The sequence below is a fragment of the Scyliorhinus canicula genome, chromosome 14, assembly GCF_902713615.1.
Source record: "Scyliorhinus canicula chromosome 14, sScyCan1.1, whole genome shotgun sequence".
NCBI classification, from domain to species: Eukaryota; Metazoa; Chordata; class Chondrichthyes; order Carcharhiniformes; family Scyliorhinidae; genus Scyliorhinus; species Scyliorhinus canicula.
In genome coordinates this window covers 58660216-58688178 of record NC_052159.1, presented here as the reverse complement: position 1 = coordinate 58688178, position 27963 = coordinate 58660216, and the positions used below count along the sequence as shown (strand labels likewise).

Here is a 27963-nt window from a genome sequence, read left to right as displayed (position 1 = left end):
TATGAGCGATGAGCTGCGTCAGTACCTGCTCGACAAGGGCATCGCCTCGAGTAGGACTACCAGTTACAACCCCAGGGAGAACGGGCAGCTGGAGAGGGAGAACGCGACGGTCTGGAAGACCGTCCTACTGACCCTCCGGTCTAGAAAACTCCAAGTCTCCCAATGGCAAGAAGTCCTCCCAGACGCGCTCCACGTAATCAGATCCCTCCTCTGTACAGCTACAAATCAAACCCCTCACGAGCGACTCTTCATTTTTTCTAGGGGCACTACCACGGGAGTCTCACTTCCGGCGTGGCTGAGGACACCAGGCCCGGTCCTCCTGAGGAAGCACGTCAGGGGGCACAAAACTGACCCCCTTGTTGAAAAGGTGCGCCTCCTCCATTCCAACCCCCAGTACGCATTCATGGAGTTCCCGACGGTCGCCAGGACACAGTATCCCTTCGGGACCTGGCACCCGCTGGATCCAGCCCCCCCCCTACCCCTGCTGAGGAACCCCTTACCCCGTTCCCTATGCTGCCGCCCCCTCGCGCCCCCGCTTCCGCAAGCTCACCCCACCGGTTCCACGCGCCAGAACCAGCCCGCCCCCAGTCTCCGGTCGAGCCAGAGGTGTATAAAGTTCAGACGAGACCCGCCCCGGAGTCTGCCATCGTACCCCAGCTCTCAACACCCACCCAGCCACCGCAAGAGGCTGCAACCCCGGTGCTCCGTAGATCGAAAAGAACAATTCATTCACCGGATAGACTAACTCTGTGAGCTACCACCCCTGCTGGACTCGATTTTTTTCACAGGGGGTGAATGTGGTGAATGTGATTCACACCGGATTATAATCTGTATATACATGGGTCTATATTGTAAGTGCAGTTGCACTACCTGTCCTCCAGGGGGAGTAGCTCTGGGAATGTTCGAGTTGTCCGGGGCTTCTCCCTTGGCTCTGCCCAGGACTCCTCCCCCGGAAGCTGCTGTATAAAGATCAGTGCCACATGGTCAGCCGGCAGTTCACCGAAAGTTCAATGGCTAATAGGCTAGCTCTGTTGTGAGTATATTAAAACCGCTATTTTAATCCTACAAGCACGTGTCCGTAGAATTGTTGGTTCCAACAGTATCCGAGCTTCATACTCTCCTGGTTCGACCGGTGACTGGGGGTGCTGGGGGCTGGCCGGCGCGGGGACGTGGAACTGGTGGAGCGAGCTCGGGAGCGCCGGGGGCGGCACCATGGGGTGTAGGGTGAGAGGTCCTTCTGTGGGGGTAGAGGGGCCGCTGGATCCGGCGGGTGCCAGATCCCGGAGGGATACAGTGTCCTGACGGCCGTCAAGGAACTCAACGAATGCGTACTGGGGGTTGGAGTGGAGCAGGCGCACCTTCTCAACAAGGGGGTCGGTTCTGTGCGCCCTGACATGTTTCCTCAGGAGTACGGGACCCGGCGTCCTCAGCCATGCCGGAAGTGAGACCCCCGTGGTAGTGCCCCTGGAAAAAATGAAGAGCCTCTTGTGAGGGGTCTGGTTGGTCGCCGTACACAAAAGGGACCTAATAGTGTGGAGCGCGTCTGGGAGGACTTCCTGCCACTGGGAGACTTGGAGCTTTCTAGACCGGAGGGTCAGTAGGACGGTCTTCCAGACCGTCGCGTTCTCCCTCTCCACCTGCCCGTTCCCCCTGGGGTTGTAGCTGGTAGTCCTGCTCGAGGTAATGCCCTTTTCGAGCAGGTACTGACACAGCTCGTCGCTCATGAAGGACGAACCCCGGTCGCTGTGTACGTAGCTGGGGAAACCAAACAGGGTGAAGATGCTATGCAGGGCCCTAATGACTGTGTGGGAGGTCATGTCGGGGCACGGGATAGCGAATGGGAAACGGAAGAACTCGTCTACGACGTTTAAGAAGTAAACGTTCTTGTTAGTTGAGGGGAGTGGCCCTTTGAAATCAATCGCAAGGCTTTCGAAGGGCCTAGAAGCCTTGACCAGGTGGGCCCTGTCTGGTCTATAGAAGTGCGGTTTGCACTCCGCACAGATTGGGCAGTCCCTGGTGACCGCTTTTACCTCCTCGTTGGAGAAACGCAGGTTTCGGGCCCTGATGTAGTGGGCGAGCCGGGTGACCCCCGGGTGGCAGAGGTCATTGTGGATGACTTTTAATCGGTCGATCTGCGCGCTGGCGCATGTCCCGCGGGATAGAGCATCCGGAGGCTCGTTGAGCTTCCCGGGTCGATATTTGATATCGTAATTGTAGGTGGAGAGTTCGATCCTCCACCTCAGAATTTTATCGTTTTTTATTTAGCCCCTTTGCGAGTTGTCGAACATGAAGGCAACCGATCTTTGGTCGGTGATGAGGGTGAACCTCCTACCTGCGAGGTAGTGCCTCCAGTGACGGATAGCCTCCACAATGGCTTGTGCTTCTTTCTCGACTGAAGAGTGTCGGAGTTCTGAATCGGAGAGGGTACGGGAGAAAAATGCAACTGGTCTCCCTGCCTGATTTAATGTGGCTGCAAGAGCTACCTCTGAGGCGTCGCTCTCTACCTGGAATGGGGTGGATTCATCCACCGCCCGCATGGCCGCTTTGGCGATGTCCTCCTTGATGCCGTCGAAGGCCTGACGTGCCTCGGCTGACAGGGGAAATCGTGTGGTCCTAAAGAGTGGGCGGCATTGTTCGCATATTGAGTGACCCACTGGGCGTAGTAGGAAAAAAATCCCAAGCACCGTTTGAGGTCCTTGGGACAATGAGGGGGGGGGGAGTTCTAAGAGGGGGCGCATACGGTTCGGGTCGGGGCCCAGGACTCCATTTTCCATAACATAGCCGAGGATGGCTAGTCTGGATGTGCGGAAAACGCATTTCTCCTTGTTGTACCTGAGGTTCAGTTTCTGTGCCATCTGGAGAAAACGGTGGAGGTTGGCGTCGTGGTCCTGCTGGTCATAGCCGCAGATGGTGACATTGTCCAAGTACGGAAACGTGGCCCGCAGCCCGTACTGGTCCACCATTCGGTCCAATGCTCGTTGGAACACCGAGACCCCATTCGTGACGCCAAAGGGAACCCGGAGGAAATGGAAGAGGCGGCCATCGGCCTCGAAAGCCGTGTAGTGGCGGTCCTCCGGGCGGATTGGGAGCTGGTGGTATGCAGACCTCAGATCCACCGTGGAAAAGAACCGGTACTGGGCGATCTGGTTTACCATGTCTGCAATCCTGGGGAGGGGATACGCGTCGAGGAGCGTAAATCTATTTATAGTCTGACTGTAGTCGACCACCATACGGAATTTACCCCCCGTCTTAACAACCACCACCTGAGCTCTTCAGGGACTATTGCTGGCCTCTATAACCCCCTCATTGAGTAGCCTTCGGACCTCTGCTCTGACAAATACCCTCTCCTGCAGGCTATACCGCCTGCTATGAGTGGCTACGGGTTTACAGTCCTTAGTGAGATTAGCAAAGAGAGGAGGGGGGAGACTTCGCGGCGTAGCGAGGCTGCAGATCGTGAGTTGGGGCAGGGGCCCTCCAAAGCTGAGGGTGAGGCTCTTGAGGTTGCATTGGAAGTCTAGGCCTAATAAGAGTGGCGCGCAGAGTTCGGGCAAAACGTAGAGTTTGAATTTCGAGTAACTGGCACCTCGGATTGTGAGTGTCGCAGCGGTGCGCCCCTGGATCTGGACCGAGTGGGAGCCTGAAGCGAGCGCGATAGTTTTCTGCGCGGGGAAAACGGGGAGCGAACAGCGTCTTACCAGGTCTGGATGTATGAAGCTCTCTGTGCTCCCGGAGTCGAAGAGGCATGGCGTTTTGTACCCGTTGATATGGATCTCTGCCATCGAGTTTCGTAGATTCTTTGGTCGTGATTGGTCCAGGGTGACCGCGCTGAGTTGCGGGTAGTCGGCGGCTCGATCAGCTGTGCTGGAGTGGCCCCGTGATGACTGCCCTCTGAGTTCATAGTCTAATTCGAATTCCTCCGCTGAGTTGTCCGAGCGTGGAGATGCCGATCGGGCCCGTGGATCCCATGTGGCGGGCGGCGAGGAAGATGGCATCCAAGATGGCGGCCCCCATGAGTCGCACATGGCGGGCGGCGAGGAAGATGGCGTCCAAGATGGCGGCCCCCATGAGTCACACGTGGCCGGCCGCTTGGTGGAGGTTTTCCAAGATGGCGGCCCCCATGGATCGCACGTGGCTGGAGGGGGCGGAGTCGGGGCAGAGACCGCAGCGTTTCGGGCCCCGCGAGTGAGGGGTGCGATTACTGCGATTCGCTGGGGAGTTGGAAGCTGGGGCCCTTTTTGCGAGGCACACTCTTGCGTAATGCCCTTTTCGCCCGCAGCTGCTGCAGGTCGCGTTGCGGGCCGGGCAGTGCTGCCGTGGGTGCTGATTCTGGCCACAGAAATGGCAGGCTGGAGCAGCATAGTGGCTGGCTAGGGCAGCATGGTGGCTGGGCAGCCGCATAGCACAGGCCTGGAGGAGTCGCTGGTCGGGGGCCCATGATTGGGTCGCGGGGTCCGCGGAGAACGAGTTAAGGCTGCGGAAGGAGACCCCCATCGTGGTAGAAGCTTCCACAGTCGTTTCTAAGTCCTGGGCCCCCTTTTCCAGCAGTCGTTGGCGCACATAGTTAGACCTGAGGCCCGCTATAAAAACATCGCGTACCGCCAATTCCCTGTGTTCAGCCGCGGTAACTGCTTGATAATTACAGTAATTGGACAAATTATTAAGTTCTCTTAGGAATTCGGCGAGTGATTCCGTAGGCCGCTGACAGCGAGTCGTGAACACATGGCGAGCTTCATTAATGGGCCTCACATACATTTTTTCGAGAACTGCTAGCGCCGCAGTATATGAACTGGCCGAGTTTAGTTGCGTAGAGATTCTGTGGCTCACCCTCGCGTGCAGTAGACTTAGTTTCTGATCTTCTGTAGTTTCGGCTGTGCTTGCTTCGGCCAAGTAGGCCTTGAAGCACCAGATCCAGTGGGAGAAGATTTCTTTAGCCTCTGCATCCTGCGGGTTGAGTTCCAAGCGTCCAGGCTTGAGGGCCGATTCCATAATTGATCTTTACTGTTCTTAAGTCGATTAAATTGATGGAACCATCAATTCACCAGACACGTGTTTCCGATGTGAATCTAGGCTTTAATCGACTTACTTCAGAGCCAGCCTGTTACCTGTCGATGAACTCATAGTGAACTCAGGCTGACTCTGGACACGGGTATTTATACAGCTGCACTAGGGGGAGGAGTCGTGGGCGGAGCCTAGGGTGGAGCCCAGTACAAGTTCCTGAGTGCTCCCAGCGCTACTCCCCCTAGTGGTAGGATAGTGCTACTGCGCTTACAAAGACAGTGTGAATTAACGTATATACATGTATCTATATTACATTCACCACACAGAGTGAGGAGCCAAGTCCCAGGTTTTGGAACTTTGATATAAGCTTTGATATGACATTATTACAGGTAATACGCCACCTAATAGTTCTAGGGATGTAGAGGAAAGGATGGCGAAGATGATTCTGGAAAAGAGCGAAAGTAACAGGGTAGTTGTTATGGGAGACTTTAACTTTCCAAATATTGACTGGAAAAGATATAGTTCAAGTACATTAGATGGGTCGTTCTTTGTACAATGTGTGCAGGAGGGTTTCCTGACACAATATGTTGACAGGCCAACAAGAGGCGAGGCCACATTGGATTTGGTTTTGGGTAATGAACCAGGCCAGGTGTTAGATCTGGAGGTAGGTGAGCACTTTGGAGACAGTGACCACAATTCGGTGACCTTTACATTAGCGATGGAAAGGGATAAGTATACCCCACAGGGCAAGAGTTATAGCTGGGGGAAGGACAACTATGATGCAATTAGACATGACTTAGGATGTGTTGGTTGGAGAAGTAGGCTGCAAGGGTTGGGCACACTGGATAGGTGGAGCTTGTTCAAGGAACAGCTATTGCGTGTTCTTGATAAGTACGTACCAGTCAGGCAGAGAGGAAGGGGTAGAGCGAGGGAACCGTGGTTTACCAAAGAAGTGGAATCTCTTGTTAAGAGGAAGAAGGAGGCCTATGTGAGGATGAGGCGTGAAGTTTCAGTTGGGGCGCTTGATAGTTACAAGGAAGCGAGGAAGGATCTAAAGAGAGAGCTAAGACGAGCAAGGAGGGGACATGAGAAGTCTTTGGCAGGTAAGATCAAGGAAAACCCAAAAGCTTTCTATAGGTATGTCAGGAATAGAAGAATGACTAGGGTAAGAGTAGGGCCAGTCAAGGACAGTGGTGGGAAGTTGTGTGTGGAGGCTGAGGAGATAAGCGAGATACTAAATGAATACTTTTCGTCAGTATTCACTCAGGAAAAAGATAATGTTGTGGAGGAGAGTGCTGAGACCCAGGCTATTAGAATAGATGGCATTGAGGTGAGTAGGGAAGAAGTGTTGGCAATTCTGGACAAGGTGAAAATAGATAAGTCCCCGGGGCCTGATGGGATTTATCCTAGGATTCTCTGGGAAGCCAGGGAAGAGATTGCTGAGCCTTTGGCTTTGATTTTTATGTCATCATTGGCTACAGGAATAGTGCCAGAGGACTGGAGGATAGCAAATGTGGTCCCTTTGTTCAAGAAGGGGAGTAGAGATAACCCCGGTAACTATAGGCCGGTGAGCCTCACGTCTGTTGTGGGTAAAGTCTTGGAGAGGATTATAAGAGATACGATTTATAATCATCTAGATAGGAATAATATGATTAGGGATAGTCAGCATGGTTTTGTGAAGGGTAGGTCATGCCTCACAAACCTTATCGAGTTCTTTGAGAAGGTGACTGAACAGGTAGACGAGGGTAGAGCAGTTAATGTGGTGTATATGGATTTCAGTAAAGCGTTTGATAAGGTTCCCCACGGTCGGCTATTGCAGAAAATACGGAGGCTGGGGATTGAGGGTGATTTAGAGATGTGGATCAGAAATTGGCTAGTTGAAAGACAGAGGGTGGTGGTTGATGGCAAATGTTCAGAATGGAGTTCAGTTACGAGTGGCGTACCACAAGGATCTGTTCTGGGGCCGTTGCTGTTTGTCATTTTTATAAATGACCTAGAGGAGGGCACAGAAGGTTGGGTGAGTAAATTTGCAGACGACACTAAAGTCGGTGGAGTTGTAGACAGTGTGGAATGATGTTGCAGGTTACAGAGGGACATAGATAAGCTGCAGAGCTGGGCTGAGAGGTGGCAAATGGAGTTTAATGTAGAGAAGTGTGACGTGATTCACTTTGGAAAGAATAACAGGAATGCGGAATATTTGGCTAATGGTAAAATTCTTGGTAGTGTGGATGAGCAGAGGGATCTCGGTGTCCATGTACATAGATCCCTGAAAGTTGCCATCCAAGTTGATAGGGTTGTGAAGAAGGCCTATGGTGTGTTGGCCTTTATTGGTAGAGGGATTGAGTTCCGGAGCCATGAGGTCATGTTGCAGCTGTACAAAACTCTGGTACGGCCGCATTTGGAGTATTGCGTACAGTTCTGGTCGCCTCATTATAGGAAGGACGTGGTAGCTTTGGAACGGGTGCAGAGGAGATTTACTAGGATGTTGCCTGGTATGGAGGGAAAATCTTATGAGGAAAGGCTGATGGACTTGAGGTTGTTTTCGTTAGAGAGAAAAAGGTTAAGAGGTGACTTAATAGAGGCATACAAAATGATCAGAGGGTTAGATAGGGTGGACAGTGAGAGCCTTCTCCTGTGGATGGAGGTGGCTAGCACGAGGGGACATAGCCTTAAATTGAGAGGTAATAGATATAAGACAGAGGTCAGAGGTAGGTTTTTTACGCAAAGAGTGGTGAGGCCGTGGAATGCCCTACCTGCAACAGTAGTGAACTCGCCAACATTGAGGGCATTTAAAAGTTTATTGGACAAGCATATGGATGATAATGGCATAGTGTAGGTTAGATGGCCTTTAGTTTTTGACTTCCCATGTTGGTGCAACATCGTGGGCCGAAGGGCCTGTACTGCGCTGTATCGTTCTATGTTCTATGTTCTATGTTCTAAGTGTAACAGATCAATGTGGAAATTTCAACACTGGAATTTCCATAGGAATTATTCATTTCACATGCTTCCATGAAACAGTGGACTGTAAATAACAAAAATGTTATAGATGTGATCAGTGTATTTAACAGCGGTCAGTCATCCAAGCATGCACATCTGCAGAGTGCTTTACTTATTGGTAGCACATATCAGAAACATGTGCATGAACTGCATACAATTTTCCATCTGTTGAAGTGAATGGGGTAAAATGTACAACAGCATGTGTCCTATGCTATATCAACAGCCAAGACCCCGCCAACCATACAAAATTGTAAAATTACTTTCTACAGAGTGTTCTGAATTACGTTAAATGTAAGGGCCATCTATGTAAAGATGATAATTTAAATTCCTAAGTCATTAAGAAATTTAAGGAAGAGTTATTTATCATTTTCATCTGTTGCCATTTTACCTTTGGTATAATGGATTGAACAATAAGTCATACAATATGAAACTTGAAGTGTATTACTTACTGACTATCCTACAAAAGAACCAATTAAAAAAGTCATTAATTTTATTTTACAGTTGAGTTTTATTATTTATTTAACATACAAGTTATGGTGCAGGGTTAAAAAATTTCAGAATTAAACCCTTTACAAATTTTACAGCTGTAACCCTGGAAATACCTATTTTGTGCCTTTGAAATTTACTTTTTCAATACAAATATATTTCTTGCTACTAGCCAACCAATTAATGTAAGGGTGATGTCATTATATGTTAGATGATAATATAACCTTTTTACAACAAATAATATTTGCAACTTGCGAATTGTGCTAAAATGTGCTTATTATGACAATACAATGTTACAGTTTTCAGACCTGAACTTTTACAGCAGTTTTAATGATGCCTTTCTAATTCAAACTCAAATTCTTCTCTTTTCCCCTAGTTCCCTCCACCATCCTCCTGAAGGGAATACTCCTGCTGTGGGGCATCTGCAAAGACACTGAAACACCATGTCCAAGTGACCATTTTCATACGTGTACCTACAGCAAGAGTGTCCAGTTGGCAGGACAGCTAGTTTGTGATGTGGAGCAACATCAACAGTGCGGGTTCAATTCCTGTACTGGCTGAGGTTATTCGTGAAGGTCCCTCCCTTTGTTGCTCTCACCTGAGGTGTTAAATCACCACCAACCAGCTCTCTCCCAAAAAAGGGAGAGCAATCTATGTTCCTCAGAGACTGTGACGACATTTTTATACTAACAAAACTGCTAACTGAAGTTTGAATATAACTAGGAATTAAAGCTGTAATTTTTCATGTATTTGTAAGTCAGTAGCACAGTGGATCACATATCCAAATTATTAGGAAAGTCTTCCCTCTGACCCAAATATAATCAAACTAGGGGTGGCATTTACTGACCACCCCGCCGCGTGTTTTTTGGCAGCGGAGACGACCTGCCAGCGGGATCTACCGGTCCTGCCGTTGTCAATGGGATTTCCTGTTACCTCGTCGCCAGGAAATCCGTGCACCGGTGTGGGACCAGAATTTTCTGCCGACGTGAACAGCCGGCAAATCCCGTCCCAAACATTTACCAGATGCAAGAGAGGGGCAGAATGCTGAGACTTGTATTGACAAACTTACATTGGGCTGCTTTGAAACCAAGAAAGCAGGAACACCCAAAATATGAAGTCCTCACCATCAGCAACCTTTCCACATCTGTAGCCTTGTTTCGGGAGAGTGGAAACTCTGCCCCCAAATATGACCACTGGAAATCCTACTGGTCCGGAAGTCGGCGCATATCATCCCAATCATAATTTACAGCTGGACTCCCACTGCAGTTAAAGCAGGAATCCACTGAGGGGCAGCCAAGTAATTTCAGGACTGTTGTCTTTCTGTAATATGCATAAGACTAATATACACATTCAGCAATATACTCAAAGGTAATAGGTGCGATCTAACAGCTGCGTTGTGCCAGACTCAGGGCATGATGGGGCCGGTAAATCTCGTGAGAGGCCTCTCGCCACGCCTTGCAAGATCTACAGGGAACTCGTGGGACGTCGCAATCTGGATCCCTCACGTGGAAAATTTGCATATTTTCATCCTTCTCATACTTCCTCATCTAATTCTATCAGCATAACCATCTTTCCCATATCCCTTACAGACCTATCTAGTCTCCCCTTTAGTGCGTTTATACTATTCACCTCAACTTTCCCTGTGGTAGTGAATTTCACACTTTCCCCAATCTCTGGGTAAGGATGTTTTTTCTGAAATTCCTATTTCAAATTAAAGGATGATAACCACTAACCAATCAGAAAGCAGAAGAAAATTGACTTTAGTGTTTTCCTATTCGTTCTAACTAGGGCAGTACGTTGGCACAGTGGTTAGCATCGTTGCTTCATAGCGCCAGGGTCCCAGGTTCAATTCCCGGCATGGGTCACTGTCTGTGCGGAGTCTGCACGTTCTGCCTGTGTCTGCGTGGGTTTTCTCCAGGTGCTCCCACAAGTCCCGAAAGACGTGCTGTTAGGTAATTTAAGCAGTCAGAATTCACCCTCCGTGTACCCGAAAAAGTGCCGGAATGTGGTGACTAGAGACTTTCAACAGCAACTTCATTGCAGTGTTGATGTAAACCTACTTGCGACCATAAAGATTATTATTATTAAACCCTTCATAGTTCTAAAATTCTGTACTGAATCTTCTCTTTGCCTTCCCTGCCACACTGGTAGTAGTCCTAGTATTTCAAGTCTTACCTCACAGGTATCGGGTGGGATTCTCCGCTCCCGGGACTAAGTGCCCGGGCTCCGTTCGCGCCGCGCCAACCCATGCATTCACAGTTGGGGGTCGCTTATTCCTGCGCATGCGCAGTTGGGCTGCACCATCCTGCGCATGCGCGGGAAACTCCTTACGCACGCCGGCCCCTCACCAACATGGCGCCGGGATTCTGGGGCCAGCCGCAGAAGGAGTTAGGCCGGGGGGGGGGGGGGGGGGGGGGGGAGGCCGGCCCGCCGATCGGTGGGCCCCGAACGCGGGCCAGACCCCATCGGAGGCCCCCCCCGGTGAAGGAGCCCCCCTCACCCCTCCCCCCCCCAAACAGGCCGCCCCCCAGCGTTCCCGCAGAGTTCCCGCCGGCAGCGACCAAAGGTGAACGGCGCCGGCGTGACTGTAATTTTTTTCACCGGCCGGAGAATCGCTGCTCGCCGTTTGTGATTCTCCCACCCGGCGTGGGGAGGGGGAGAGCATTTCTCATCCTTGGCAGAATCCTGTTAATTATATTGTGTCGGCTTTCAATGGTCTTTCTGCAATGAGCTGTCCAAAACAACTTCTAATACTCTGTAATCTAACTTATTTCCTTGTAAAAATTAATCAGCATTTCTTATGCTTGTACTCCATTAACCACAAGACCATAAAACATAGGAGCAGAATTAGACCACTCGGCCCATCGAGTCTGCTCCGCCATTCAATCATGGCTGATATTTTTCTCATCCCCATTTTCCTGCCCTCTCCCCATAACCCCTGATCCCCTTATTGATCAAAAACCTATCTATGTCTGTCTTAAAGGCACTCAGTGATTTGGCATCCACAGCTTTCTGCGGCAAAGCGTTCCACAGATTCACCACTCTCTGGCTGAAGGAATTCCTCCTCATCTCTGTTTTAAAAGATTGTCCTTTTAGTCTGAGATTGTGTCCTCTGGTTATAGTTTTTCCTCCAAGTGGAAACATCCTCGCCACATCCACTCTATCCAGGTCATACAGTATCCTGTAAGTTTCAATAAGAGCCCCCCTCATCCTTCTAAACTCCAACGAGTACAGACCCAGAGTCCTCAACAGTTTCTCATACAACAAGCTCTTTATTCCACGGATCATTCTTGTGAACCTTCTCTGGACCCTTTCCATGGCCAGGACATCCTTTCTTAGGGCCCAAAACTGCTCACAATACTCCAAATGGGGTCTGACCAGAGCCTTATATAGCCTCAGAAGTACATCCCTGGTCTTGTATTCTAACCCTCCCTACATGAATGCTAACATTGCATTTGCCTTCCTAACTGCCGACTGAACCTGCACGTTAACCTTAAGAGAATTATGAACAAGAACTCCCAAGTCCCTTTGTGCTTCTGATTTCCTCAGCATCTTCCCATTTAGAAAATAATCTATGCCTCCATTTCTCCTTCCAAAGTGCATAACCTCACACTTTTCCACATTGTATTCCATCTGCCACTTCTTTGCCCACTCTCCTAGCCTGTCCAAGTCCTTCTGCAGCCCCCTTGCTTCCTCAATACTACCTGCCCCTCTACAGAACTTTGTATCATCTGCAAACTTAGCAACAGTGCCTTCAGTTCCTTCCTCCAGATCATTATATATTGTGAAAAGTTGTGGTCCCAGCACTGACCCCTGAGGTACACCACTTGTCACCTGCTGCCATCCTGAAAAAGACCCCTTTATTCCCACTCTCTGCCTTCTGCCAGTCAGCCAATCCTCTATCCATGCCAGGATCGTACCTTTAACACCATGGGCTCATAACTTATTTAACAGTCTCCTATGCGGCATCAGAAGGTCAAAGGACTTCTGGAAATCTAAATAAATCACTTCCACTGGTTCTCCTTTACTAACTTCCTTGTTACTTCCTCAAAGAACTCTTAACAGATTTGTCAGACATGACCTTCCCTTGACGAAGCCGTGTTGACTCAGTCCTACTTTATCATGCACTTGCAAGTACTCCGCGATCTCATCTTTAATAATGGACTCTAAAATCTTACCAATGACCAAAGTCAGGCTAATCGACCTATAATTTTCCTTCTTCTGCCTCCCTCCCATCTTAAACAGTGGTGTTACATTAGCCACTTTCCAGTCCTCTGAGACCCTTCCTGCCTCCAGTGATTCCTGAAAGATCATCACCAATGCCTCCACAAACTCCTCAGCTATCTCTTTTATGACCCCTGGGGTGTAGCCCATCTGGTCCAGATGACTTATCCACCTTCAGACCTTTCAGTTTCCCCATAACCTTCTCCTTAGTAATGGTCACTGCACTCACCTCTGCCGCCTGGTTCTCCTGGAACTCTGGCATCCCACTGGTGTCTTCCACCATGAAGACTGATGCAAAGTAACTATTCAGTTTGTCTGCCATTTCTTTGTTTCCTATTATTACTTCTCCAGCCACATTTTCCAGTGGTCCAATGTCTATTTTGCCTCTCTCTTACCTTCTGTATATTAAAAACAAACTCTTCCTATCTTCCTTTATATTGCTAGCTAGCTTGCACTCATACTTCATCTTCTCCCCCTTTATTGCTTTTTTAGTTGCCCTTTGATCACTTTTGAAGGCTTCCCAATCATCTGGCTTCCCACTAATCCTCGCCACTTTGTATGCTTTTTCTTTAGCTATTCTTTAATGTTTTTATGCATATACAATATGTATATCGTATATATTGTGGGTCACATACAAAGTAGTATTACTGCAGGGCTAATTTCAATGGTGAAAGGTGTGTGCTCTACCACCTAGAGGGACAAAGGAAGGGAATGCTCGGGAATACCCGCACCTGCAAATTCCCCTCCAAGCCATACCCCATTCTTATTTGGAATTATCTTGGTGTTTCCTCACTGTTGCTGGGTCACAATGCTGGAACTCCCTTCCTTAACAGCACTGTGGGAGTACCAACACCAGGTGGACTGCAGTGGTTCAAGAAGGCTGCTCATTACCAGCATTTCAAGGGCAATTAGTCCTGGGCAACAACTGCTGGTCTTTCCAGTGACCTTCTCATCTCATCAAAGATTTTTTTTAAAAGGCAGAATAAAATGTTGAAATGGAGTTGCCCTTTGATCACTTTTGAAGGCTTCCCAATCATCTGGCTTCCCACTAATCCTCGCCACTTTGTATGCTTTTTCTTTAGCTATTCTTTAATGTTTTTATGCATATACAATATGTATATCGTATATATTGTGGGTCACATACAAAGTAGTATTACTGCAGGGCTAATTTCAATGGTGAAAGGTGTGTGCTCTACCACCTAGAGGGACAAAGGAAGGGAATGCTCGGGAATACCCGCACCTGCAAATTCCCCTCCAAGCCATACCCCATTCTTATTTGGAATTATCTTGGTGTTTCCTCACTGTTGCTGGGTCACAATGCTGGAACTCCCTTCCTTAACAGCACTGTGGGAGTACCAACACCAGGTGGACTGCAGTGGTTCAAGAAGGCTGCTCATTACCAGCATTTCAAGGGCAATTAGTCCTGGGCAACAACTGCTGGTCTTTCCAGTGACCTTCTCATCTCATCAAAGATTTTTTTTAAAAGGCAGAATAAAATGTTGAAATGGAGGCCATTCACACATATACCAACAAATGCATAAAAATAATAACGTACTAGGTTGAATGAAATTGGTGTAGTTCTGCTTTTTTACCAATAGGTGCTACTATTGTTCTTTCATTTACAATTTACAGGCAGATTCCATTTTAATTTTCTGTGTTACAAAATTGTACGCTTGTTTATGTGCAAAGATGCAAGTTTCAAATAATGAATTGGATTCTCTTCTTTCATTTAACAGCGCAGCTTGACATGTAATAAAACAGCACCTTAGAAACCAACACCTAAATTTTCAAAGAGGACAAACCAGCCTTTACCACAACAACAAACAACATTGCAACTTATAACAGATTAAAATGTGGAAGACAAATCGACTATCCATTAAGACTGTTGTGTATGTGGGGAAAATCACAAATGTGGAGCGACGAATTGAGAACAGCAAATTAAACAAGAACAACTGGAACAGCTAATTTTTATGTTCCTTGAACATTTTGCACTTGAGCACAGGGAAGAGTATGACTGAGATTAGGTAAGAATGAATAGAGCAGCAGCTCCTAAAAGACTACTTTTAATATTTTAGGTGAGCTAGTGCTACCTGAGACCCCTCTACATGTAACTTGCCCATGTCACGGGATCCTATTTTAGGCCATCTCCTTTGCCAGTAGCAGCCCATAGATAAGTGCTGGAGGAAAAGAGAACAGGAGGAGGAAGAGTTTGTCAGCTAGCAGCTCACTTAGCATTTTGGTGCAATCATTCACTGGGTTAAATCCATGCCTGCAAAACAAGCTCAACACCCCCACCACTCAGAACAGGCCAGTTTCCCAATGGGGTCCTTAAACCTTAATATATGCAATGAGCTGAACACTTATTTTAGGCAGCAACAGCAGAAGCCTGTAAAATAACTCAACCTAATATTGCGCATTCCTGAGTCAAGGACATTATTCCCTGAAAATAGTTCTCATTGAGCCTGTTTTACATTTGTCCCATTTCTTCCCTTTCCTCAGTATACATAATGAGATTTAAGACTCTCAAGATGCTATCATCCCAGAGGAGGTCAAGATGACAATGCTAAATTATAAAGTCAAAGTCGTATAAGTTTCTGGAATCATTGCTAAAGCTGAGTAATAAGATAAGCTTGTTAAACTTTAATAGTTTCCATAGATGCTGTCAAATCCTGTTAACATATCAGCTATAGGAGGAGCCTAAACATAAACTTCTCTTACCAATTTATCTCTGACTCAAATATTGACTTTTTAAAAATCCTTTCATGGGATGTGGGCTTCGCTGGCTCGGCCAACATTTATTGCCCATCCCTAATTGCCCTTTAGAAGGTGGTGGTGAGTCACCTATTGAATCGTTGCAGTCCATGTGGTGTAGGAACAACCACAGTGCAGTTCTTATTTTCCCTATTTGATTTTTATGGAATGTGGGCATCGCTGGCCAGCATTTATTGCCCATCCCTGAGGCCATTTAAGAGTCAACCACATTGCCATGGGGTCTGGAGTCACAAGTAGACCAGACCAGGTAAGGATGGCAGATTTCCTTCCCTAAAAGACATTAGTGCATCAGATGGGTTTTTACGACAATTGACAATGGTTTTATGGTCATCATTAGACTTTTAATTCAAGATTTTTAATTAAATTCAAATTCCACTATCAACATCCTGAGGGTTTACCATTGACCAGAAACTGAACTGGACTAGCCATAAAAATACTATGGCTACAAGAGCAGGTCAGAGACTAGGAATCCTGCAGTGAGTAACTCACCTTCTGACTCCCCAAAACCTGTCCACCATCTACAAGGTACAAGTCAAGAGTGTGATGGAATACTCGCCACTTGCCTGGATGAGAGCAGCTCCAACAACACTCAAGAAGCTCAACAACATCCAGGACAAAGCAGCCCTTTTGATTGCTCCCCCTTCCACAAACATTCAGTCCTTCCACCACCGACAAATGGTTGCATTGGAGGAACTCACCCCATTTCCTTAGGCAGCACATTTCAAACCCACAACCACTACCATCTAAAAGGACAAGAGCAGGGAACACCGCCACCTGGAGGTTCCCCTTCAAGCCACTCACCATCCTGACCCGAAAATATATCACCGTTCCTTCAGTATCGGCAGGTCAAAATCCTGGAACTTCCTCCCTAACAACACTATGAGTGTACCTACAATGTGGGTGTACCTACACATCAGGGACTGCAGTGGTCCAAGAAGGAACCCCACTACCACCTTCTCAAGGGCAACTGTGATGGGCAATAAATGCTGGTCTAGCCTTGCCCACATCTGATAAATGATTTTTTTCTTTTGAGGATTTATATGGCAGATCCAGTTCGAGCAATGGCAACTCTCAGGATGTTGATCGTGGGAGATTCAGCGGTGGTATTGCCAATGAATGCCAATGGGCAATGGTTAGATTCTCTCTTATTGGAGATGATCAATGGCGCTTGCATAGAGTGAATGTTACTGCCACTTATCAACCCACGGTTGAAAGTTCTCCAGGTCTTCCTGCATATAACCATAGACTGCGCCAGTACTGAGAAGTGGTGAATGGTGCTAAACATTGTGCAATTGTCAGCAAACATCCCCATTTCTGACCTCATGATGGAGGGAAGGTGAAGATAAAGCAACTGAAGGTGGTTGGGCCTAGGACACTACCCTGAGAAACCCCTGCACTGATGTCCTGGAACTGAGATGATTGACCTCCAACAACCACAACAATCTTACTGTGTGCCAGATATGACTCCAACCAATCGATCGTTTTCGCCCTTACTCCATTGACTTCAGTTTTGCTAAGGCTCCTCCTTCATGCCATACTTGGTTAAATGCTGCCTTGAACTCATCTCTTGAGTTCATTTCTTTTGTCCTTGGTTGAGTCAAAGCTGGGATGAAGTCAGGAGCCGAGTAACCCTGATGGAACCCAAATTGAGCATCAGTGAGCAGGTCATTGCTGAGTAAGTGTTGCTTGATCGTGCTGTCGCCGACACTTTCCATCACTTTGCTGATGTCCAAGAGTAGACTGATGGGAATTAATTAATTCAATCAATGTCTTAAACTATGCTGATAGAGGATTGGAGCCATGAATGTTAATATAATCTAAACATGTTAATATAAGACGTTTGGCAGGGCTGGGGAAATTTAGGTACTTAATAATTGCGTAGATGGGAACAGTGAATTATTGGACAATTCTTTGATGATGGATTACAGTGAAGATAAAGATGATCTTTGATTATTTGTTCTTGCGAGGTACTAATCCCAATGTTCTTACAGTGCATACCTCCCTGATTTGTAACAGAAGTTTGGAGGGGGAGACAATGGTGTTTTCCGGAATGACAAACCCCCCAAAAGGGTTCACACATTACAAATACACCTGAGACATAAGGGCGCTGTATATTTACATCTAAGATGGGAAGAGTCAGCATCCTTCAGCTGATCACAGTATGTGTCATTGATATTTTCCGCAAGCATCAAAAATGTGCCCAGCCTCCTGATTCCACACAACAGCATGGCCGCTGGTAGCACCAGCAGCCGCAAGAGGATGTATTGTGGTACTTACATCAGGAATTAACTCCAAGTAGATGTTGGGGTCACACTCTCTGTTTGTTTCAATTTAAAAAGGGAGAAGCTCTGAGTCTTCTTGTCTCATGCCAACAATGGAAGGTAAGAAAGCAAATAACTTGGAGGCCTCGGTCAGCTAAATGAGTCGCTGAGACATGTCTGAGACAAATCACAGATGAATAAAGCACAGGAGGTGGTCATTTGGCCCAGTGTTTTTCAAACTTTTGTTCATAATGGAGCAAATATGAATCAGCATCATAACAATGGGACAAGTGAAAGGCAGGGAGATCCCGACAGGATACACAGGAATTGCCTGCTAAATCTTGTATACGGGTGTCATAGAATCATAGAATCCCTGCAGTGCAGAAGGAGGCCATTCAGCCCATCAAGTCTGCACCAAGCCTTCGAAAGGACACCCTTGCCCACTCCGTGCTTAAATAATATTACTTTTCAGAGTTTCCCAGTTGTGATGAAAGGTCATCGACTTGGAATGTTAACGGTTTCTAAGTGATGCTGACTGACCTGCTGAGTATTTCCAGCATCTTCTGTTTTTATTACTCTAAAAGTTCTTGCACCTTTCTGCAATTTTCCTACAAATCTGCAGCTTTATGTCTTTTCTGCTATTTGGTGAATTATTGTATGGAGCAAGCAGGAGGTTTGAGGCTTGGAGTTTTAACTCCGCAAAGCTTGTCCACCATCTACAAGGCACAAATCCGGAATGAGATGATAATAATAATAATCGCTTATTGTCACAAGCAGGCGTCAATGAAGTTACTGTGAAAAGCCCCAAGTCACCACATTCCGGCGCGTGTTCGGGGAGGCTGGTACGAAAATTGAACCCATGCTTCTGGCATTGTTCTGCATTACCAGCCAGCTGTTTAGCCCACTGTGCTAAACCAGCACCTAGATAGAATCCTCTCCACTAAGAGTCCAGCTCCAAACGGACTCAAAATGTGCTACGCCATTCAGGACAAAGCAGCCCACTTGACCGGCACCCATCCACCGCCACGTTAAACATTTACTCCCTCCAACGCTAAACACAGTGGCAGAGATGTTTGTCAACTACAACAGAGTTTTTCAAAGTGCAGGTTACGACCCAAGGGTGGGTCGTGGACGGGTGCAGGGAGGGTTGTGGAGCGACAGGTTGTGGCATTCCAAATGCGGGAGAAGCGTCCAATGGCTGCCACCAGCTTTTAAACTGAGAATGCCAGCCGCAACCGGCTTTTAAATAAAACGATGCAGTCTTCCTGCCAGAAGCAGTGGCAAAGAGCAGATCACACACCCAGCACATACACTGATGTCATGCACCCTGTACATCTGTGCTTTTAGAATGAAATCACAGAGAGAGCTTCCTCCATTTTCTAGCTTTGAGCAAGCATTGCAAGGAACTGCAGATGGATTGTTTTGTTATAAGGACGAGAGGGCCAAAGACACAAATAGGCAGTTGTACCTCCAGGCAAGAACTCACAACTGAATCTGCTGGACAGAGCTGCACAGGAGAGTCCACGGCTGGACAAAGAAGTGCTTGTGTTAGCTCTGTGCAGGATCTCTGGTGAACGACCAACAAAGAAAAAACTGAATTAGTGTTATAACCTGCCTGCTTACCACTGGCTGGGGACGACTGGCAATCCCCCAATCCTTGGGGAGTATGAGCTTCCCAAGGTGGGGGGGCGGGGGGGGGGGGGGGGGGAGTCGGAGAAATCATTAGCAGAGTCCCTGCATAAATAGAGCTGGCCAGTATGGAACCAGCTAGAGAGGAGTGAGAAGCAAGGGAGTACTGCTGCTGCTGTTGTATAAATATGTAATTGTAAATAAATGTTATTTCTTTCTATTCTACAAACTCGTGCTGGATTCTTCGTGGCCTCACAAAACTGGTGACGAGGATTAAAGTGGATAGCCGCCTACGCTGCTGAAGCCACCTCCCTGGATTTTTGTTGGATATAGGTTGGAAGTTATTTTCTATTACATCATGCCTCTGTATGGACGTTTGGATGTCTTTGATGCTGCGCTGGAAAGTTGGAACCAGTACGCACAACGGATGCGTTACTATTTCCGGGCAAACAACATCACCGAAAACGAGCGCCAGGTCGCCATTTTGGTCACCGCCTGCGGCCCGCATACATTTGGGGTGATTAGGAGCCTTACGTACCTAGCTGCGCCCGACACCAAGACATTTGATGAACTTTTGACCTTAGTGGGGCAACATTTTAACCCAATATTGTCCACGATAGTCCAGCGTTACCGTTTTAATACCGCTGAGAGGACCCCAGGAGAATCCCTTGCAGAGTTTCTATCCAGGCTACGCAGGATTGTGGAGTACTGTGACTATGGTGAGACTTTGTCAGAAATGTTACGCGACCGTTTGGTTTGCGGTATTAACAACGCGGCCATCCAGAGAAAGTTGTGAGCCGAGCCAATATTGACTCTTCAACAGGCCCCCGCCCTGACTGACCCTTCGAATCTTCGTTCTTTTCTCGGCCTCGTAAACTATTATGGGAAGTTTCTCCCCAATCTGGCAACTACGCTGGCCCCGTTGCACCTTCTGCTAAAGAAGAATCATACCTGGGTTTAGGGTCAGCCGCAAGAAACCGCTTTCCGGCGGGTAAAATAGCAATTGGCGTTGTCTGGGTTACTAACCCACTATGATCCTGGAAAGCCTTTGCTCATCATGTGTGATGCATCCCCGTATGGTATTGGGGCTGTCCTGTCCCACAAGTTGGAGAAAGAGGCTGAGCAACCTATAGCCTTTGCCTCCCGCACATTGACTACAGCGGAAAAGAAGTACGCGCAGATCGAGAAGGAGGGTCTGGAGGTGGTCTTTGCGGTGGAACGCTTCCACCAGTATGTGTATGGCCGGCATTTCACTATCATGACTAATCATAAGCCTCTGCTGGGTCTTTTCCGAGAGGATAAGCCAATTCCGCCCATTGCTTCCGCACGGATCCAGCGATGGGCTTTGTTGCTCTCTGCCTACGAGTATTCTCTGGAGCATAAACCAGGAACCCAGATAGCGAATGCCGACGCACTGAGCCGATTGCCTTTGTCGACCGGCCCCATGTCAACCCCCACGACCAGTGAGGTGGTTGCAACCCTAAATTTTATGGACTCCTTGCCTATCACAGCATCACAGATCTGTGAGTGGGCCCAGATGGAGCCAGTCCTGTCAAAGGTTCAACACATAGTCCTGTATGGTAGGCAGCATAGACAGCTCCCAGGCGAGTTGCGGGCAATTTCCTCCAAGCTGTCAGAATTTAACGTGGAAGACGGTATCCTCTTGGGGGGGGGGATGCGTGTGATTGTCCCGGAAAAAGGACAGGAGCTGATAATAAGGGACTTGCACAATGGGCACCGTGTGTGGCCAAAATGAAAATGTTGGCCCGGAGTTATGTCTGGTGGCCAGGCCTCGACACTGACATTGAGAAGGTGGCCCAAAACTGCTCTATTTGCCAGGAGCATCAGAAGCTTCCACCGGCCGTGCCCCTACATCACTGGGAATGGCCAGGGCGGCCTTGGGTGTGCTTGCATGCGGATTTTCAAAGATCCATGTTCCTTCTATTAATCGATTTGCAGTCTAAATGGTTAGAGGAGCATAAGATGGTAGGCACAACGTCTTGCGCAACAATCGAGAAGATGCGTTTGCCTTTCAGTACGCATGGCCTCCCCGAGGTGCTGGTCACAGACAACAGCACTCAGTTCACAAGTGAGGAGTTTGCAAGGTTCATGAAGATGAACGGAATACGCCGTATCCGCACCGCTCCATACCACCCGGCTTCCAATGGTTTGGCGGAGCGCGCAGTGCGGACATTCAGACAGGGCCTAAAGAAGCAGTCTTCCGGATCTATGGACACAAGACTGGCTCTTTTTTTGTTTTCATACAGGACCACTCCACATGCGGTGACTGAGGTAGCTCCCACAGAACTCCTAATGGGCCGGAGACTTCGCACCCATCTTAGCATAGCTTTCCCGGACATTGGGGCAAAAGTACGCTGCACTCAAGAACGGCAGGGACATGGCCTTTCTCAGCATAGACCGATTTGGCAGTTTGCGCCCGGTGACCCAGTGTTCATTCAAAATTTTGTTGGTGGTGCCCACTGGGTCCCTGGCGTTATCTTTCACCGAACGGACCCTAACTCTCACCAGGTGCAAGCCCAGGGTCATCTCCAGCGCAAGTATGTAGACCATGTTCGGTCCAGAAGACCATTTCTTCCAAAGATTCCCCGCCCCCGGAGCTCACTTCTACAGCCACAGAGACACAGTGGGGAGTATTCCTCACAGTCTTCCTCTGGTGCCGCACTCAAAGCCTGCGCAGGTCGTTGCAGAACCGCGTGGAGATAGAGATGCCGAGATGACGGACGCAGTGGACTCCGACTCCGAGATGGAGACACAGGACGCCTCAGAGGGGGAATCCTCGGGCCCACGGGCTGTGGATGTACAACCGTTACGCTGTTCATCACGGAAGTGCTGTTCTCCGGCTCATTACACGCCGCCTGATCCAGTGCCTCGTGCAAATGGTGTCCGGCCTGCGGCAAAACGAGTCCGACACCCTCCTTCACCAGGGTCTTTGGTGGATTCCTTGGACTTTGGGGGGAGGGATGTTATAACTTGCCTGCTTACCACTGGCTGGGGACTAATGACAGTCCCACAATCCTTGGAGAGTATGAGCTTCCCAAATGAGGGAGTCGGAGAAATCATTAGCAGAGTCCCTGCATAAATAGAGCTGGCCAGTTTGGAACCAGCTAGAGAGGAGTGAGCAGCAAGTAAGTACTACTGCAGCTGTTGTATATATATGAAATTGTAAATAAATGTTATTTCTTTCTATTCTACAAACTTGTGCTGGATTCTTCGTGGCTCTCACAAAAATCGGGGAGAAAGCAGTATAGAGATGATTTCTTGAGGTATGGCTTTATTAATTGTGCACATGCAAATCGGGATGCAAAGCCAATATGAGGGAAGTACTGTCAAATGACAGTTAAAACCCTCAAAACCTCAAAGGCATTGAGTTCGAGGACAAACCTCTTGATTTTTTTCAAAGCATGCAGTGAGAACTTAAATCATCAGTTGAAGTGTTTGGTAGAAATGTAACATTGAATGACAAAGCAAGGGTACCTGCAGGTCACATGACCTGCTCACTGCTCCCACTTCTGGCCGAAAGAGTGCACACAGTCTCATTTCTTCTCATTTAAAAGGTGGCAGCGACCACCATTCTCAATAAAAATGCTGGTAGCGGTCGTTGGTGCTTCTCCCATGTTCGGGAACAAGGGAACACCTCGACCGATCGCTCCGCGACCTGCCCAACAACCCACCTGCATGTCACGACCTGTACTTAGAATAGCCCTGCTCTACAAAGCAATTTTGTCCTTGCTGGAATGTGGAGGCCCAAACTGTACACAAAATTCCAGCTGTGGCCTAATAAATGTTTATACAGTTCCATGTTAAATCCCTGCTTTTGTATTCAGTACCTTGTCCAATAAAGGAAAGCATTCAACCTACTTTCTTTACCACCTTACATTCAACCAAAACATTATCATTATGGGGAAAAGAGCTAACCTTTTTGCTATCAAAGACAGGGCCAATTTTTCTGTCATATGCAAATTTCCAAATCATGCCTTTCATATTTAAGATCAAATCGTTTATATATACAACAAACAGCAAGGGACCAAACATTGAGCCCTGTGGAACACCACTAGAGACCATTTTCCATTCGCAAAAACATCCATTGAATAGTACCCTTTATTTCCTAATACTGAGCCAATTTTGGACCCAACTCATCACTTACCCCTGTATTGCACAGAATTTCACTGTTCTGACCAAATTTCACTTTTCTGACCAGTCTGCCATGTGATGTTAAATGCCTCACCAAAATCCATGTAGACCACGCCCACTGCACTACCTGCAACAATCTATCTTTCTCACCCATTTTAAATAATGTTTCTCCAATCCTCTGTTGCCTCGCCTCGGGAGGATTGTGAAATGATCCTCAGGGTATCTGCTATTTCCTCCCTGGCTTCCTTTAACTGCCTGGGATACAATTCATCTGGCCTTGGTGATTTATCTGCCTTCATCAATGTCAGTCCTTCCAGTTCTTCCTCTCTAAAAGCTATTGTATCTAATATTCCACACTCTTTAATTAGAATGTCCATATCATATCTCACAAGTGCCTAACCTGCACTTCTTTGGACAGTGGGAAGAAACGGAACACCCGGAGGAAACCCACGCACACACTGGGAGAACGTGCAGACAGTGACCCAAGCTGGGAATCGAACCTGGAACCCTGGAGCTGTGAAGCAACTGTGTTAACCACTATGCTACCATGCTGCCCTTGTGAAGCGGCATCTCTCGTCATAAGAACTGCTGACCCACTTCGACCTGAACAAACCCCCTACTCCTCGCATGCGACACCTCGTCATACGGAGTTGAGGCGGTCCTAGCACACCGCATGCCTGATGGCTCTGAGTGGCCTATAGCTTTTGCATCCCGCGTGCTGACAGATGCCAAGGGAAACTATGCCCAGATAGAAAAAGAAAGCTTGGCAGTTGTCGTCGCAGTAAGGAAATTCCACCAGTATGTTTATGGGCGGACCTTCACGGTACATACCGACCACAAGCCCCTGCTGGGGTTATTTAAGGAAAATCAGGTGATTCCACCAATAGCACCTGCTTCTGTCGGCCTACGAGTACACTATGGAGCATTGCCCAGTCACAAGAATCCCCTACGCTGTTGGGTTGAGCCGCCTGCCCCTACCCACAAAGCCACCAGCTCCTGCCGCAGCCCCAGAGATGATAGCCAGAGATGGACACCTTACCAGAAACAGCAGCTCATATACCCGAGAATGGAACTCGCAACGCATTTCTTCTGCCAAGTGCACAGCCTCAATTATGGCATGCAGTTTCTGTTCATCGATCTGTGAGGTCTTTTTTTACCCCCTGCAGGCATTGCCTGTCCTATACCAGAATCTTCTCAAAGTCTGGAGTATGGTCGCCTCGTGTCGCAGCTCTCGTCCGGCAGGGAGTGGTGGCTGTTGTCAGGGAGCCACTACTCTGGAATCTGCACCTCCACCAATACCATTTTGAATGGCTGGCAGAGGAGCGGGCTGTGTCTGCCGGGGTGACCAGGGTAAGGGATGTGCTGGGGGTAGAGTGGGCTGGATAACACCGCACCAGTTAGCACAACACGTGGCGGTGGACATGCGGCTCTCGATAGATGCCATCCAAGACCTCAATGGTTGTGCTCAGACCCGATGGTATTCACGGTCTAGAGGTCGTGCAGGTGTGCGGTGGGCTCCTGTCTGAGTGAACCCCTGCTTGGACGGATTTCCACATTGGGCCCAGGCCCTAAAAATTCCCTCGGGGGCTAGTGCCCCACAATCCTAGCTGCCTCATGGTAATGTCCTCTGTGTCTTTTCACACTGCACGGAGGGGTTTCCTGCACGGGCAGTGGGGACCTGGGGTGGAGGGTGTTGCATGCAGCAGTGCCATACAATCACCGATTGCACCTGTTCACGGACTCTCAAAAAGTCTGCCATTTTTATGGCCTTGTGGAGTCCGTGGACTGCGTCTATGCTACGTGTTATAGGCTGCACTCACTTTGCTTTTCTGAAAAATATTATGTTCAAGTTTTGTTTGCGCTTCAGCTCCATACTCCTGATCCACACGCACCCAGTGTGGAGAGGGGCGGGGAAGGAGGAGGACCTCCATGTAAACCTGCTCCTCGGCTTGGCGAAGCGTGCCATTTATAGGTCCAGGCAGCGGGCGACCGAGGGGGTCATCTGACCAGACTGTCTGTCCCTCTTCTGCGGCTATATTCGCGGTTGGATGTGCCTAGAAAGGGAGTATGTGGTATCCACAGGCACCATCGAATTGCACTTCCATTTGATGTTTTTGTTTTATAAATTTAGAGTACCCAATTTGTTTTTTTTCCAATTAAGGGCAATTTAGCGTGGGCACTATACCTAACCTGCACATCTTTGGGTTGTACATGCAGACACGGAGAATGTGAAAACTCCACATGGACAGTAACCCGGGGTCGGGATCGAACCCGGGTCCTCTGTGCCATAGGCAGCAGTTCTAACCACTGCGACACCCTGCCGCCCTGCTCATATGAGATTTTAAGTTTCCGTTGATATTTGTTGCATTTGGGCACCCTATCAGGAGCGACCCTTCTTTGCTTGATCCCTAAGTTTGTTTCCTTTCTTCTATTTGGTTGACCTAAAAAGAATGGCCAATCCACCTTACCTGCACATCTTTGGAGTGTGGGAGGAAACCGGAGCACTGAGAGGAAACCCACGCAGACACGGGGATAACGTGCAAATTCCAGTTTCCCAAGGCTAGGATTGAACCCGGGTCCCTGGCACTGTTAAGGCATCAGTACTAGCTACTGTGCCACCCCCATTGCAGTTCTCTGAATTGCTACCAATGCACTTGCATCCTTTCTGAAATAAGGTGACCAATACTGTACAGAGTACTCACAATTTGGTCTCACTAGTGCTCAATATAACTGAAGCATAACCTCCCCACATACGTATTCAATTTCCCTTGCAATAAATAATAATTTTCTATTAGCTTTCCTAATGACTTGCTTTACCTGCATCCTAGCCTTTTACAATTCATCCACTAAGACCCTCTGCTATCTCTCACCATTTATATAATACGCTTCGCTTTTACTCTTCCTGCCAAAATGGGCAGTTTTACATTTCCCCACATTATTTTCCTGATCTTTGCCCACTCACTTACCCAATCTAAATCTTTTTGTAGCCTCATTATGTCCTCTTCACAACTTATTTTTCTACCTATCTTTGAGTCATCAGCAAATTTGGCAATAATCCCATCCAACTTCTCATCCAATTTAAAAATAAGGGATCTAACATTTAAGACAGAGATTAGGAAAAAAGATTTCTCGCGGATGGTTGAAAGTCTTTGGAACACTCTTCCTCAGAGAGACAGGGTCTTTTGACTATTTTTATGGCAGACTTGGATTCTTGATGAGCAAGGGGGTGAAAGGTTATGGGGTAGGCAAGAGTGAGCATAAAACAAAACCACATCAGCCATGATCTTATTGAATGATAGAGCAGGCTCGATGGGCCAAGCGGCCCACTCCTGCAGCTAATTCAGCAAAGAACAAAAAATTACAGCACAGGAACAGGCCCTTCGGCCCTCCAAGCCTGCGCCGATCCAGATCCTCTATCTAAAACTGTGGCCTATTTTCTAAGGATCTGTATCCCTCTGCTCCCTGTCTAATCCGTAGGTACGTTGATCAGTCAGCTATTTAGGCGAATGGGCAAGTTAATGTTTGGGATTTAATCCCTCGTCAGAACTGAAAACTCACTAAAATCTTAATAGTTGCTGTGCATTTCCAGCTTATTTTAATTCAATTGTTTGGCAATTAGACAGGAATGGAGAATGGACAGGAATGGCATTACTGCCACTGAAATAAATTGAATGTTGCATGTTTTCACTAGTTACTAATAAAAATTGAACTTTCCGATATTCTAAACCATACCTGATGTGGTAGTTGATTAAGGCTTGCCTTCTGACCTTGCCCATGCTTGATGTGAAGTGATACCCATCAAGCTCTTATCACTGTGTCTGGCTGTTTCTAAATGGAGAGCCCATGAACCTTCATGTACTGCTGCCACCATTGAGCTTGGTGGCACGGGAATTTGTTTTTGCCAAAGTTGACAAAAAAAGGAAATACATGAATTTAGCACAAATAAGCGACAAACTATGTATTGAGTAACGGAAGAACTGAACACTGCTCCTGTCGTGGCTGCAGATGGCAGCAGCTGCAGGACAGCGCGGGACCGGGAGACGATTCTTCAAATAATGAACCGTTTAAGCGCGAGCTCCGGATCTGACCGGACCGGGCGGCAGCAGCAGTAGGTGCATCACACACCGGGGCGGCTGCGGGGAAGAGATGGAGGAAGAGGAAACTGCTTCGGGGTCCGTCCGCTGGAAACCCCATCGTCAGTGCCCGCACTCGGCCTCTAGCTCGGGGCCGTCGGCGTGAGTCAGCGGCCGGACCGAAGCGAGGGGAGAGGGAGAGAGAAAGAAGGAGACGCCCGGCCGCGGCCCTCCGGTAGGGAGCAGACGTACAGAGCGAGGCCGCTGTGGGCTCAGTCAGGGCCTGTGAGTATGTCGTGTCCGCCGTGTTTCTCTGTCCCCCGCGGGGCGTCACCGTGAGCAATGGGGCTGATAGACCAGCACTAGGCCTC

The 27963-nt window shown here is 48.1% G+C and overlaps 1 protein-coding gene across 9 annotated transcripts in view; it reads left to right on the top strand.

Annotated features, from left to right (window-relative positions):
• LOC119977091 (probable ribonuclease ZC3H12C) overlaps positions 1-27963 on the top strand; it is a 160196-nt gene that overhangs the window by 30228 nt on the left and 102005 nt on the right. For 2 of the 9 annotated variants that reach the window (XM_038817681.1, XM_038817684.1), the window contains exons 2-3: positions 8858-9043; positions 14442-14729. The gene's annotated coding sequence lies outside the window, so the exon portion shown is untranslated. Of the gene's footprint in view, positions 1-8857; positions 10159-14441; positions 14730-27328; positions 27878-27963 lie in introns of those variants that run through there. The other 7 variants (XM_038817677.1, XM_038817682.1, XM_038817679.1 and 4 more) reach the window with 6 other exon arrangements.